Consider the following 14,908-nt stretch of genomic DNA (forward strand, 5'->3'; position numbering starts at 1 on the left):
GGGGTGCAACAGCGGGATAAATAAAATTTTGAGCCTTATATCCATTGTTTCTTAAAACATGAACCAGGCCAAGTTACAACATTTAAAAGTCCTAATTGAGGCAAGGTTAACTACGAAAGCATATTAAGCAGGAATTTGTTATACTGACTCCTATGTTTGTTAAAACTACTTCTAATCACTATGCTTCTTCAAGCATTCTTTTCAAAACCATCCAGTCCTAATTCATAACGGACTTCGATTTCAAAACTTGCATACGCATTCCATTGGAGCTACTTCTCAAAAAGTACAACACCATCTACGAGTATACACTTAGCATCGAGGAAATCTCGAAATGGGTTAATCAAAGGTGATCATTTCTAATAAAGACCCTTGGAGTCGGGAGAACCACATCTAGAGGGTTCTCCTAAACAGGGGCAAAAATTTCAAAGATCACAGGGGCATGCAATCAAACATCCTATTCACTAGGGGCACTTTTCCTAAGGTTCAATCGACTCGGGGCACATCTCGAAGCAATCTCAAACAGGGGCATGTCAAACATGGGAAGAATTCAAATTCAGAAGGATAACACACTATGGATAGTCCTCCATATCATGGAAACCAAGGGCACACCCTTTAATCTAAACGGCAAAGCATCCGACGAGGCTATTTCCTGGGGCACTTCCCTCATAAGCATCTTTTTCCATGAAAATATTGGGGCAATGGATATCAAATCCATAAGGCGCGCATCATAAAAAAAGGCGTTCTCGCACTTTACAACATCGAACAAATCTTTCTCCTAACTACGATCTTCCAAGCTCAAACAAAACAGGTATTGGGAAATCGTGCTAGCATCACCCCCCATCTTATCAAGCAAACCTGCAACTCCAGCGAACTATATACGCTTTGGTTATTAATAACCTACCATTGGAGCATCATACAAATACATACAAATCATGCATTACATACATTGGTCAATACATTACTCCATACCTTTTTAGGTAGTCTTCTCTAAGACAGTCATCGTCATTTCCAAAAAAAACCTTTTTAGGTAGTCCTCTTCAGGACATTCTGTTTCTAAGTACCTTTTCAGGTAGTCTTCTTCAAGACATCCTTTTTCTAAGTACCTTTTCAGGTAGTCTTTTTTAGACATTCCTTCTCTAAGTACCTTTTCAGGTAGTCTTCTTCAGGACATTCTTTTTCTAAGTACCTTTTGAGGTAGTCTTCTTCAAGACATTCTTTTTCTAAATACCTTTTCAGGTAGTTTTCTTCAAGACGTTACTTTTCTAAGTTCCTTTTCAGGTAGTCTTTTTCAAGACGTTCCCTTCTTTCTAAGTTCCTTTTCAGGTAGTCTTCTTTAAGACATTACTTTTCTAAGCACCTTTTCAGGTAGCCTTCTTCGAGACATTCTTGTCCTAAGCACCTTTTCAGGTAGTCCCTTTCAAAAAAAAAAAAACAATTCGTCATCCCTCTCAAGAACCTCTTCAGGTAGTCTTCTTTAAGACATCTTTCAACCTTTTCAGGTAGTCATCTTTAAAGACATTCTTCATCCCTTGCTAAGAACTTTTTCAAGTGATCTTCTTTAAGACAAATTTCTATCTACGCTAAGAGCCTTTACAGTTGGTCTTCTCTAAGACAAATTGCTACCATCATTTCAGATAGTCTTCTTTAAGACAAACATTCACATCCATTCAAAAGACCTTTTCAGGTAATCTTACAGAGGACATTACTTCGTTCCACTCATTACGTCAACAAAACATACGTATAGGCATAAGCATTATCCACATTACAAAGCCAACATAAGCATAGTCATGGTGTAGGTGCAAGCATGGATTAAACAGGTTCAATAGGTTTAAGGAGATAAAATCTCGGGGTTGCATCCGCATTAGCATACATACATACACATTAGCATTAGCATATGCAAAAAGCCCAATTTCTATTGGCAATCCAAACCATTACAAAGTCCAGTTCCCGTCTGGTAGTCAGTCCTCGTCTGGCCGTTACATCAAAATTCAAATCATACAACATATGCATGCGTAAGCATTCACACATACGCATTATACAAACAACAGGGGCATGTGCATAACGCATAAGCATGATGCATATGCATTTACAAAATTCTACATAGGTAAATTTCGCGATAACACTCGCGAATAACCCTATTGGTGGTACAGGTAAATTCTGCGATAACACTCGCAGATAACCCTGGTGACATAGGTAAATTTCGCGACAATACTCGCGAATAACCCTATTGGTGGTACAGGTAAATTCTGCGATAACACTCGCAGATAACCCTGGTGATACAGGTAAATTCTGCGATAACGCTCGCAGATAACCCTGTTGGTGCAGGTGAACTTGCTAGAACTATAGCAAGCAATCCTATTGGGGTCCACAAACTGCGGAAACTTACTAGAACTATAGTAAGTTGGGGTTCACAAACTACGGAAACTTACTAGAACTATAGTAAGTGGGGGTTCACAAACTGCGGAAGCTTGCTGACCATAGCAAGCCAATTACACAACCAACAGAAGGTCCTCGCTATTCCTTTTCAGGAGCCTTTCCAGGCAGTCTTCTTTAAGACGTATTCCATCCTTTCTAGGAGCTTTTCCAGGCAAATGGAGTTTCACAAAGAATTTCACAACAAAGGAGTTTACAAAGGGGTTTACAAAAGTTTCTCAATTGGGTTTATCACGTTAGTCCCTCGGCAGTGATCTTCTCCAAAACATCATCAACAAGCAATCAAAGGTGCTATCTTTCTTTTCAGAATTACTAACATACTTCGACTAACATAACTAAATAGTCATGCATCATCCAACTAACATATCTCATTCATACATAATGCATATACATACATCGCTCTCATTTATTTTGAGAAGCTCACTGCATCATGCATCGCATGCATCATACCATCGCATAAAATTCAGGTTGCCTCTTTAGGCTACGCTACAAAAAAATCAATCATCTGGTCCCTTCCAAAAGGCGTGTGCTTCACACTTAGAAGAATGGTATTCACCTTGGGTGGCATCTTTAAGCCCATCTCCCACGGAATTCTTTCCCGACAAAGGCAAATTTCGGGGCATTTCAGTGTCCAATCATCTTCTACCTTCAAATCACGATAGGCAGACGTGCTTATCTGACTCTTCAGGTTTAAGAAGATTGAACAGGGGCAGCTGTCATACCCCAAAATTTGCCCGGTCAACTCATGTCTTTTAATTCATCAAGGATCAAAATTAAGAATCATGGGGTTTGACATTCCTATTGTCAAACCTGCATTCTTATAAGATATCCTGAGTCAAAATGGGGGTTAAAATCAGAAAATGCTTGAGCTCAGTCATCTAGCTCATCTATTCCGTCTTCTTGAGGTTTTTTAGTCCTTTCTCACAAATTATTCACATGGTTTATTATTTATAATTAGTTTAATCATTTTATTATTATAACTAACTATTATTAATTAGTAGTGGTTTTAATAATATTATTATTAAAATTGTTATAATTATTTTTAACTATTATTGTCATAATATACCATGGATTAATGGGGTAGTAATTTATTTGGGCTAAAAGAAAAAAGATCAATTGGACAATGGGCCCATTATAAAAAAAACCTAAGTTGTGCACTATGAAGAGGACACAAGGAGAGCCAATAAGGGGTGGTCGGCGGAAAAAAAAAAGAAGGAGAGATGGCAGAGAAACTTCATGAAAACCGCAAAGCCTGACTTCACTGCCGACGGATCCGATCAATCCATTGTGCAGTGTCAAACGGACCATTCACCACTGCTCCGCCTGGAGTATCGTTCGAACTGCTCCGATTCTGATGACAACACGACAATAACAACTTCCATCAAGCGCCCAAAGCAATCGGGAACCGTGCTATTTCGATCACCACCACATTTGATAGGAAATCTCAGGTCGGAAGATTAAAAGAAACAAAAGGAAGAATACAAATCCGGATCCACTACACGCAAACAGTTCCGCAACGGGAAGCGCAACCACAGCCGCCGTCGAATACCCCTCACCACCAGATCTCACGAGTACACTTTCTCTCTTTCTTTGAATCATGTGTTTGTTCTGTTGATTATGGTTTATGCTATGTTGTGGTGTTATTTACTTGATTGTAAGAGATGTGCAAATAATTTCTCTCTCAACTGTGTTTGCTCTTGCTGTTAGAATAAATGAATAAAGAATTGTGGACAGTGGAAAGAAATAGTCATTACGATAAGGGGTGGTGTGGTTTTACGTCATCCATTTTCAAAATGAGTATGCAATATTTGTTATTTATTTGTTAACACTAATGCCACATGTCACTCGTTGAATGGCTATTTGATGGTTTGAAAAATCATAAGAAAAATCTCTTGCATAGAAAATATGAGGCAGCGCCTCACTGCAAGATATTTTTTTTTTGTTTTTTTTTAATTTTAATTAATTTATTAATTAGTAATAAGTTAAATTAGTTTTCAGGGTTTTATTGTAATTGGGCTTTGGGCCTTTGTCCCCATGTTTTTTACTACTCTTCTATCATCTCTATTATTCACGCACCCATGTCTTTAATTAAGCGGTAAAATTAAAGAGGAAAAAAGATAAAAAAAAACTATAAAGTTGCCAATGCATTAGGGTTCGCCCAATCCCATTTGGCCAAAGTATCAAAATATTAGGATTTAAATTATTATTCGTTTCGACTAAATTTATTGGTCGCGATGATTAATAATCGATTAATTTAATTAATCAAATCCTATAAATTAAAATAATATTTATTTTGCTAAATGGTTTTAACCAAAGCTATTGGTTACGATGATTAGCATTTTCCCCTTATCAATTCGTTATTATTTGTAATTGAATCTATCGATTATGAGGGGTAACGATGAAATTAAATAATTAAAATACAAGTCAAATTATATTCGATTAAACGGTTGCAATTATCTTATTAATTGTGATGATTAATCCTTCCTTTCTCTAAGTTTAATTTGTTATTATTTGTAATCGTATTAATCGATTATGAGGGGTAACAATACAAAATAAAAATGCATAATAAATAATAAAACACATTAATTCATTATTAGTGATAATCGAATCAATCGATTTGAATTGGTAATGGTACAAAACCCCTAATCTTTTGACTATGGTGATCAAACCTATTGATCATTGCGGTTAATTGTGTCAAATCAGGGTTGTACGCCCAGAACATCTAAAACAACTTCAAAACATTTTTTCAAACCTCAAACTCCAAATACAGATTTTTATCTACGACAGGCTATTCAAAGCCTTCAAACCTTCAAATCAAATTTCAAACCTTAAGGGCGTACAACCCGTCCCCCGAACTACGTTGACTCTGATTCTCCCTAAGGAGATACGTAGGCACTTGGTAACAAGGCGAGTCCCCTTCCTCAAAATCTCAATTTTCCCCCTATTCACTTCCTTAGCTATTAAACCTCAATTTTAGCCATAAACCTTTATCCTTAGATTCAAAGCCAATAGGAAAGGGTTGAGGGTGCCTAACACCTTCCCTCGACCTGAATATAGTATCTTACCCTGATCTCTATACTGCGTAGGGTTTCCTATTCGCCCTTCAGAATAGGTGGCGACTCTAATCTTTAAATTTTTAGGCAGGTTGCTACAGGTGAAAGAGTTGGATTTAATTGGACAATTTAGAGACTTGAGTTGGTATGTGAAGGTGATCCTAATAGTGTTAGTTTGGGTATGCTAAGGCTGACTAGTGGTATTCTTGACGAGATTAGAGAAGGTCATAAAGATGATGTTGAGTTGATCGATAGGTTGACTTTGAATTACCAAGGTAAAGGCGGTGAATTCAGAATCGGCGGGAATAATATAATGAGGTTGAGTGAGTGGATTTGTGTTTCTGATGTTTTGAGCTTCGGAAGAATATTCTAGAAGAAGGACACCATAGTGGATTATTGAACTATGACGATGTTAATGAGTTTGGGTGCAAACTCGGAAATGGATACTATTATGTAGTAACGACGATTTATGCTTAAATATGATTTTCAACTATCTATTGCCAAATTTAGGACTTGATCACCCTAAATCTCTTGTTGGTAGTAGATGGAATCATATAGAAGAGATAAGCTTGTTTTGTTACCTTAATGGTTTAAGATGTGATGAATACTAAGCCGTGAGAATAATCACTCACTATGTTGTGTGAACTTATAAAGAAGTGAATATGAAAGAGTGCAACATGATGGGCAAATGACTTAAGACGAGTAATCAGAGCCGCGCAGCGAAAGTGTGATGTGGAGTAGTGTGCAAGTACTACTCGTGGGCAGTGAGGAATTAAATGTCAGAAGCCTACATAGAGAATATGTATTGATTTATATGTTGGATTTAGAATCTAGTGGAGGTAACGATGTCGTATCGAAGAATTAGAACGCTTTTGAATAATTTCCAAGATGACGAACATGTTATTGTGGTTGTACATAGTTAACGAGTATGTATTTGGCAAAGTTAAGATGATGAGTTGATACTATATGATGCTATAATAATTTTTTTGTTGTTAAAGTGGTATTGTGGATTCCAGATATAATGAGGAATTATACTCTATGAAGGACGAAGTTGATTTAATTCTTAAGGAAGAGTGGGATTCAGTTTGAGCTATTTTGTAAGCAGTAGTATATTGATGCTAATGAGTGTGAGTATAATTAATTGGGTGTACTCGTTCCGATGGTTGGAATGTTTTAATAGATGTAGTAACTCAGGAATTTGTTTTTGAGTATGAATAAGTATTGTTAAGTGGTAGATTAGTACCATGGATGGTAAAGAATGATTCTTGAACGAATGAGTAAAGAGGGTCAGAGTTGGGAATAACTCAGAAGTCTAATTGGTAATGATGTTTGTAATGAGTAATCAAAATAGTGCAGCAAAGGCGGAATGTAACGTGTTGGATAATTGATGGTGTGACTTAAGAGGAGTCAGATAATTGGAATTCAATGGTATAGGATATGAGTATTGAGTTTATAGAAGGAAGCAGTTGGTGAAAAGTGTAAGTATTAATTTATCGCTCAGATGGAAGAGTATGTCTAAGGTTGGTATGTTTGGTAGATGGAATGCATTACTACAGTGTTGATCAGTGTGATCATACTATAGATTGTGTAATTGTATTGCTCGGCGGTTGAGCGTAATTGTATAGGTTGTACCTCAATGTTCTGTTGTTGTTAACCTTTTTGGAGCTATAGCGAGTGGTATACTTTTGGATAGTCAAATGCGACGTAAGAACTGGGATTTGAATGTATGAAACATGTTTCCTGTTGGTTATGTCAGATGGATTTTGAGGATTGACCGATGGTAATGTTAAGGTATGTTTTCGAGGGGAGGACTCTTATACGAGCTGGTTACTTAAGGTATGTTTTCGAGGACGAAAACTCTTTTAGTGGGGGAGAGTTGTAACACCCGTATATTTTAATTTTTAATTTAAATAGAAATTTAATTAATAATTAGAATTATATGTGGTTTGAGGGATTTAATTGGAAAAGGATGGTTTATGGTGTTGGGCCATGTGTGATGTTAAGGAATGAGGGGGTGTTACGTTAGTAAAGGTCTTATTCCAATTAAAGTTTATTTTATAAAATAATAAGAATTGGGAATAAGGGAAAGGAACGTGAAAAGAAGAGCAGAGGAGATGAGGGATTGGAAAGCTGATACGTGAAGAGGAGCAATGGAGGGAGAGACCAATCAAGAACTCTTGGCTAAGGTAAGGGGGGACTCTCCGGTTATCATCTATTATCGTATTCTTGGATAATAATATTGATTAGGGATGTTGTTGAGTCAATTGGATTATATGTCGGGTTTAGGGAGGTTATGAATTGATGAAAATTGCATGGATTATTGGTCGATTATGTGTTGTTTTGATGTGTGATGATGAATAATGATGCAATTGATGATTAACTGCATGTATATGATGTTTAGAGTCAGTTTTGGACTTAATTGGGTGAGATCGCAGGGCCTGACACAAACCTGAAAGTTTGTGAAATCGCCAGTTCGCGCCGCGTCCTAGTGTTGGCGCCGTGAAGGCGTACTTGTTTTCTCGCATCGCGCCGCGTGAATAGGTTGGCGCTGCGAACGTGTTTTGTGTGCTTCAGGTCGCGCCGCAAACTTCGGTTGCGCCGCGTGCTGTAGCGTTAGTTGTTTTCTTGGGAAAGTTAAATGATGTGTAACTTTCGAACCGTAGGTCCGTTTTTAGTGTCGTTTCGAGCACGATGAATCTTATGAGATAGCCTACGTGTTTAAATGGTGAAATGAGGTGTGAATCTAATTATTTTTAAATATGATTTTATTTCTTGGTGATTGATGTATTGTACATATATATGTGATGAAATATGTTAAATACATGCTATGTTGAAATATTAATCATGTGACGATTTGTTTAAATGGATGATATATTTTAGACATGTATGATGAAATGTGACAATATAAGATGTTGTTTTGAAAAGCATTATGATGTGATGATTTGTTGAGAGTTGTATGATGATGACTGATTTGTTTTGGAATGATGTGGATACATGTGTGTTCTTATTATTGATGATGATGATTGATGTGGACACATGTATGTTCTTTAATGATGATGATGATGATGATTGATTGTATTGAATGATGCTAATGTATATAAACATACTTGATGATAATGATGATGTTGATGATGATGATGATGATGGTATAAGTATGTTGTATATGTTGCATTCATTCATGTTCATTGATGATATTGTATCCACAAGGGTGTGTTGGATCAGTGAAGGGCATGATTCCCATTGTGTGGAATCTGTGCCGGCAGGGCCGTATCTTGATGATGTTGGATCGGTCATAGGTTATCCCCATTTGATGATGTTGGTACCACATGCATAGTGTCAGTTCATACATATGCATAATTTATAACATGATTGGATGTATTCCAGTGTTGTAAATGTTAATGATGTATTGATTTTGGTTTGATTTGTTGTGAATGTCTGTTTATGAAACAATTGGGTGAATGATGCAACTGTGATGTGTTATTACTTTATAACCTTATAACATTTGTTAATTATGATGAGACTCACCCTTACATGTTGTCATTTTCAGATTGAGGATAGCGGCTGTTCGACTCGGTGAGGATTAGCTCATGAGTCAGTGTTTTAGTAGCGTCATGTGTCATGCTCTGATAGTTGTAACACTGGGGACGCGATTGTTTAGAGTTTATGATTATGACTCTAGTTATGTTTTGATGTTTTGAAGGATAAGTTTTGAAGATGTTAAACTTAGTCCATTTTTGATAAATTCCGCTGTGTTAACATGAAACGTTTTAATTTATGATGATTAACTCAGTGAATGTATGACATGACTGAATGATGTTTATTTATTATGAATTGTGGCACCCTTATTTCATGTACTCTGAATAATTGTTTTAAATTGCCGCAGGGTTAGTAAGGGGTGTTACAATAGTGGTATCAGAGCAGGTTGGTCCGTCCGGCCAATTGTCGAGTCCGTTGAGTTGCACGACGGTTGAATACTGTCAGCATATTATTCCTTGGTACGCGAAATGTGAGTGAATCACTGTCGATACTTGGTTGTTTGTTGCGGAAGTTAGTTGAAACAAGTGGGGGAGAAGCTTCGCTTCTCGGTTATGTTTCAGTTGTAAGATGATTGATTCAGTAGGCTGTTGTTGGCAACAGTGCGAGCGTTGTTGAAGTTGTTGTTTTCCGAATTGAAGGTGACTTGGAATTAAGACTTGACTGGTAATTGAGTTGGAACATCTTGAAGGAAGATGATTAGAGGTATTTGGTGATTATTGTAGGAGAGGAAAATTGGAAAGTTGCGATGTGTCAGCTCTACTGGTGTACTGCGAAGATGTCAGTTGAGTAACCTTGGGTCTTAGAAGAGGATCAGCTGCAAGTTTGCAAAGAGGATTGCTGTCGTAATGTTCCAGAAATCGCACTTCGGCAATAGGATGTGTTGCTCAAGTCATAAGAATGTTTGGAAGTGAAGAAATATGATAAGGGGCTGTTTGGAATGCGATCAAGTTGAAGAGAATGAGTTTTCGAGTGAGATTTTCGTAAGCAAAACGCAGGAAAATTACTGAATAGCTGCAGAACTTCAAAAATTCATAACTGGAGTTCTGGACATCCGATTTGAGTTTCGTTTGAAGCGTCGGAAAGCTAACGAGATAGACTTTGTTATAAAAATGGTTGCAGCAGCTGTAACATAATTAATTGTGACAGGGTGACGTTGGAAAGAGGTGAAGTTGGGGTTACTCTTGTTCTTATAACTAGACTTGTTTATTGGTACTGCACGGGATGTCAGTGTCAGTGTTGAACGGATTGAAGGAATAATTAGAAGGTTTGTTGAGGATTAATTTTAAGAATTGGATATAGCATTTGAAGAGTTTTGGATATATCGTATAGAGTGTCGCTGCATGATGTCGGTGTTGGATTTTCAGACAACGATTGGAAAATTCATATCTTGAGTTTCGAGTATCGGATTAACGTGCCGTTTGAACCTACGAAGAGGAGAGATTATGCTCTACCTTATGAGAGAGTTATAAATACAGTAGATTGATCCTATAAAGAGATATTTTGAATTCGGTTAAGGAAGCATGGAACTTGTTGAATAGGGATGCCTACTACCGATTATTTGAAACGAAGTTGAGTAGGACATGTTGTTGATGAATAAGTCGATGAGATATTCGGTAATAAAGATGATTTGAGTGCCGATGGATTTTAGTGAAGAGTGAATTAGTAGTAAAGATGGAATAAACTTTATAACTCTTGGAATTGCATTTGTGATGGCAAAGTAATGATAAGTATAAAAGAAGAATTGTAGGGAATTTCTAACATTTGTTGATGTGAGGAAGACCTTGTTGAGATTCTGAGTGGAATGATATTTGGACGAGAAGGATGCCATGGAATTTGGATTAAAACCACGAGTTATGAATGTTGTGTTATTGTGTTGCGTAGGAAGTCTTTAAATATGTCGGTGCTAATGGTGAAAGAGTTGGATTTAATTGGACAATTTAGAGACTTGAGTTGGTATGTGAAGGTGATCCTAATAGTGTTAGTTTGGGTATGCTAAGGCTGACTAGTGGTATTCTTGACGAGATTAGAGAAGGTCATAAAGATGATGTTGAGTTGATCGATAGATTGACTTTGAATTACCAAGGTAAAGGCGATGAATTCAGAATCGACGGGAATAATATAATGAGGTTGAGTGATTGGATTTGTGTTTCTGATGTTTTGAGCTTCGGAAGAATATTCTAGAAGAAGGACACCATAGTGGATTATTGAACTATGACGATGTTAATGAGTTTGGGTGCAAACTCGGAAATGGACACTATTATGTAGTAACGACGATTTATGCTTAAATATGATTTTCAACTATCTATTGCCAAATTTAGGACTTGATCACCCTAAATCTCTTGTTGGTAGTAGATGGAATCATATAGAAGAGATAAGCTTGTTTTGTTACCTTAATGGTTTAAGATGTGATGAATACTAAGCCGTGAGAATAATCACTCACTATGTTGTGTGAACTTATAAAGAAGTGAATATGAAAGAGTGCAACATGATGGGCAAATGACTTAAGACGAGTAATCAGAGCCGCGCAGCGAAAGTGTGATGTGGAGTAGTGTGCAAGTACTACTCGTGGGCAGTGAGGAATTAAATGTCAGAAGCCTACATAGAGAATATGTATTGATTTATATGTTGGATTTAGAATATAGTGGAGGTAACAATGTCGTATCGAAGAATTAGAACTCTTTTGAATAATTTCCAAGATGACGAACATGTTATTGTGGTTGTACATAGTTAACGAGTATGTATTTGGCAAAGTTAAGATGATGAGTTGATACTATATGATGCTATAATAATTTTTTTCGTTGTTAAAGTGGTATTGTGGATTCCAGATATAATGAGGAATTATACTCTATGAAGGACGAAGTTGATTTAATTCTTAAGGAAGAGTGGGATTCAGTTTGAGCTATTTTGTAAGCAGTAGTATATTGATGCTAATGAGTGTGAGTATAACTAATTGGGTGTACTCGTTCCGATGGTTGGAATGTTTTAATAGATGTAGTAACTCAGGAATTTATTTTTGAGTATGAATAAGTATTATTAAGTGGTAGATTAGTACCATGGATGGTAAAGAATGATTCTTGAACGAATGAGTAAAGAGGGTCAGAGTTGGGAATAACTCAGAAGTCTAATTGGTAATGATGTTTGTAATGAGTAATCAAAATAGTGCAGCAAAGGCGGAATGTAACGTGTTGGATAATTGATGGTGTGACTTAAGAGGAGTCATATAATTGGAATTCAATGGTATAGGATATGAGTATTGAGTTTATAGAAGGAAGCAGTTGGTGAAAAGTGTAAGTATTAATTTATCGCTCAGATGGAAGAGTATGTCTAAGGTTGGTATGTTTGGTAGATGGAATGCATTACTGCAGTGTTGATCAGTGTGATCATACTATAGATTGTGTAATTGTATTGCTCGGCGATTGAGCGTAATTGTATAGGTTGTACCTCAATGTTCTATTGTTGTTAACCTTTTTGGAGCTATAGCGAGTGGTATACTTTTGGATAGTCAAATGCGATGTAAGAACTGGGATTTGAATGTATGAAACATGTTTCCTGTTGGTTATGTCAGATGGATTTTGAGGATTGACCGATGGTAATGTTAATTGGGAGCTGGAGAGTCAGGTGGAGGACTCTTATACGAGCTGGTTACTTAAGGTATGTTTTCGAGGACGAAAACTCTTTTAGTGGGGGAGAGTTGTAACACCCGTATATTTTAATTTTTAATTTAAATAGAAATTTAATTAATACTTAGAATTATATGTGGTTTGAGGGATTTAATTGGAAAAGGATGGTTTATGGTGTTGGGCCATGTGTGATGTTAAGGAATGAGGGGGTGTTACGTTAGTAAAGGTCTTATTCCAATTAAAGTTTATTTTATAAAATAATAAGAATTGGGAATAAGGGAAAGGAACGTGAAAAGCAGAGCAGAGGAGATGAGGGATTGGAAAGCTGATACGTGAAGAGGAGCAATGGAGGGAGAGACCAATCAAGAACTCTTGGCTAAGGTAAGGGGGGACTCTCCGGTTATCATCTATTATCGTATTCTTGGATAATAATATTGATTAGGGATGTTGTTGAGTCAATTGGATTATATGTCGGGTTTAGGGAGGTTATGAATTGATGAAAATTGCATGGATTATTGGTCGATTATGTGTTGTTTTGATGTGTGATGATGAATAATGATGCAATTGATGATTAACTGCATGTATATGATGTTTAGAGTCAGTTTTGGACTTAAATTGGGTGAGATCGCAGGGTCTGACGCAGACCTGAAAGTCTGTGAAATTGCCAGTTCGCGCCGCGTCCTAGTGTTGGCGCCGCGTCCTAGTGTTGGCGCCCCGAAGGCGTACTTGTTTTCTCGCATCGCGCCGCGTGAATAGGTTGGTGCCGCGAACGTGTTTTGTTGAGAGTTGTATGACGATGACTGATTTGTTTTGGAATGATGTGGATACATGTGTGTTCTTATTATTGATGATGATGATTGATGTGGACACATGTATGTTCTTTAATGATGATGATGATGATGATTGATTGTATTGAATGATGCTAATGTATATAAACATACTTGATGATAATGATGATGTTGATGATGATGATGGTATAAGTATGTTGTATATGTTGCATTCATTCATGTTCATTGATGATACTGTATCCACAAGGGTGTGTTGGATCAGTGAAGGGCATGATTCCCATTGTGTGGAATCTGTGTCGGCAGGGCCGTATCTTGATGATGTTGGATCGGTCATGGGTTATCCCCATTTGATCATGTTGGTACCACATGCATAGTGTCAGTTCATACATATGCATAATTTATAACATGATTGGATGTATTCCAGTGTTGTAAATGTTAATGATGTATTGATTTTGGTTTGATTTATTGTGAATGTCTGTTTATGAAACAATTGGGTGAATGATGCAACTGTGATGTGTTATTACTTTATAACCTTATATAACATTTGTTAATTATGATGAGACTCACCCTTACATGTTGTCATTTTCAGATTGAGGATAGCGGCTATTTGACTCGGTGAGGATTAGCTCATGAGTCAGTGTTTTAGTAGCGTCAGGTGTCATGCTCTGATAGTTGTAACACTGGGGACGCGATTGTTTAGAGTTTATGATTATGACTCTAGTTATGTTTTGATGTTTTGAAGGATAAGTTTTGAAGATGTTAAACTTAGTCCGTTTTTGATAAATTCCGCTGTGTTAACATGAAACGTTTTAATTTATGATGATTACCTCAGTGAATGCATGACATGACTGAATGATGTTTATTTATTATGAATTGTGGCACCCTTATTTCATGTACTCTGAATAATTGTTTTAAATTGCCGCGGGGTTAGTAAGGGGTGTTACAAATTGCCCATAATGAAGTCCAAATGCTTGAATCTCTTTGTAGGGAATCATGTGGTTGAAAATTCCTTATATCCAATTTGTTAGAATTTCTTGTGTTAAAATCCATAGAGGTGCTAAATTTTATCTAGTGACATAACTAAAGTTTATATTCCATGGAAATAAAATCCTAGCTAGAAAGTAGTGGAGTATTTGGAATTTCTATGTCATAATGGTCTATCAAGTGTGTAGGACATTTCTACAAAAGGTAGCTAAAAGATTTTTATGAAATTTTCTTTGTGGATGTCTATATCTACTATCTTTAGAGAAGTTCTTAGAGAGATTCCTACAATTCTTAGGTTTAAATAGAATATTCTTACAAGATTTGAGAAGGATTTATCTGGTACCTAAGTGAATAAATATTTTAGGGAGGGTTGACATATTTGATGGTAAGGTTTATGACTCTTCAAGAGGCTTGGATCTATGTACCATGGCTAAATGACCTTCTTCCCTAGGATTATCATATTTTCTTCTTGCTTTCTATTAATCAACCTAGT

This window comes from Vicia villosa, linkage group LG1 (genome assembly GCF_029867415.1).
Source record: "Vicia villosa cultivar HV-30 ecotype Madison, WI linkage group LG1, Vvil1.0, whole genome shotgun sequence".
Taxonomy (NCBI): Eukaryota; Viridiplantae; Streptophyta; class Magnoliopsida; order Fabales; family Fabaceae; genus Vicia; species Vicia villosa.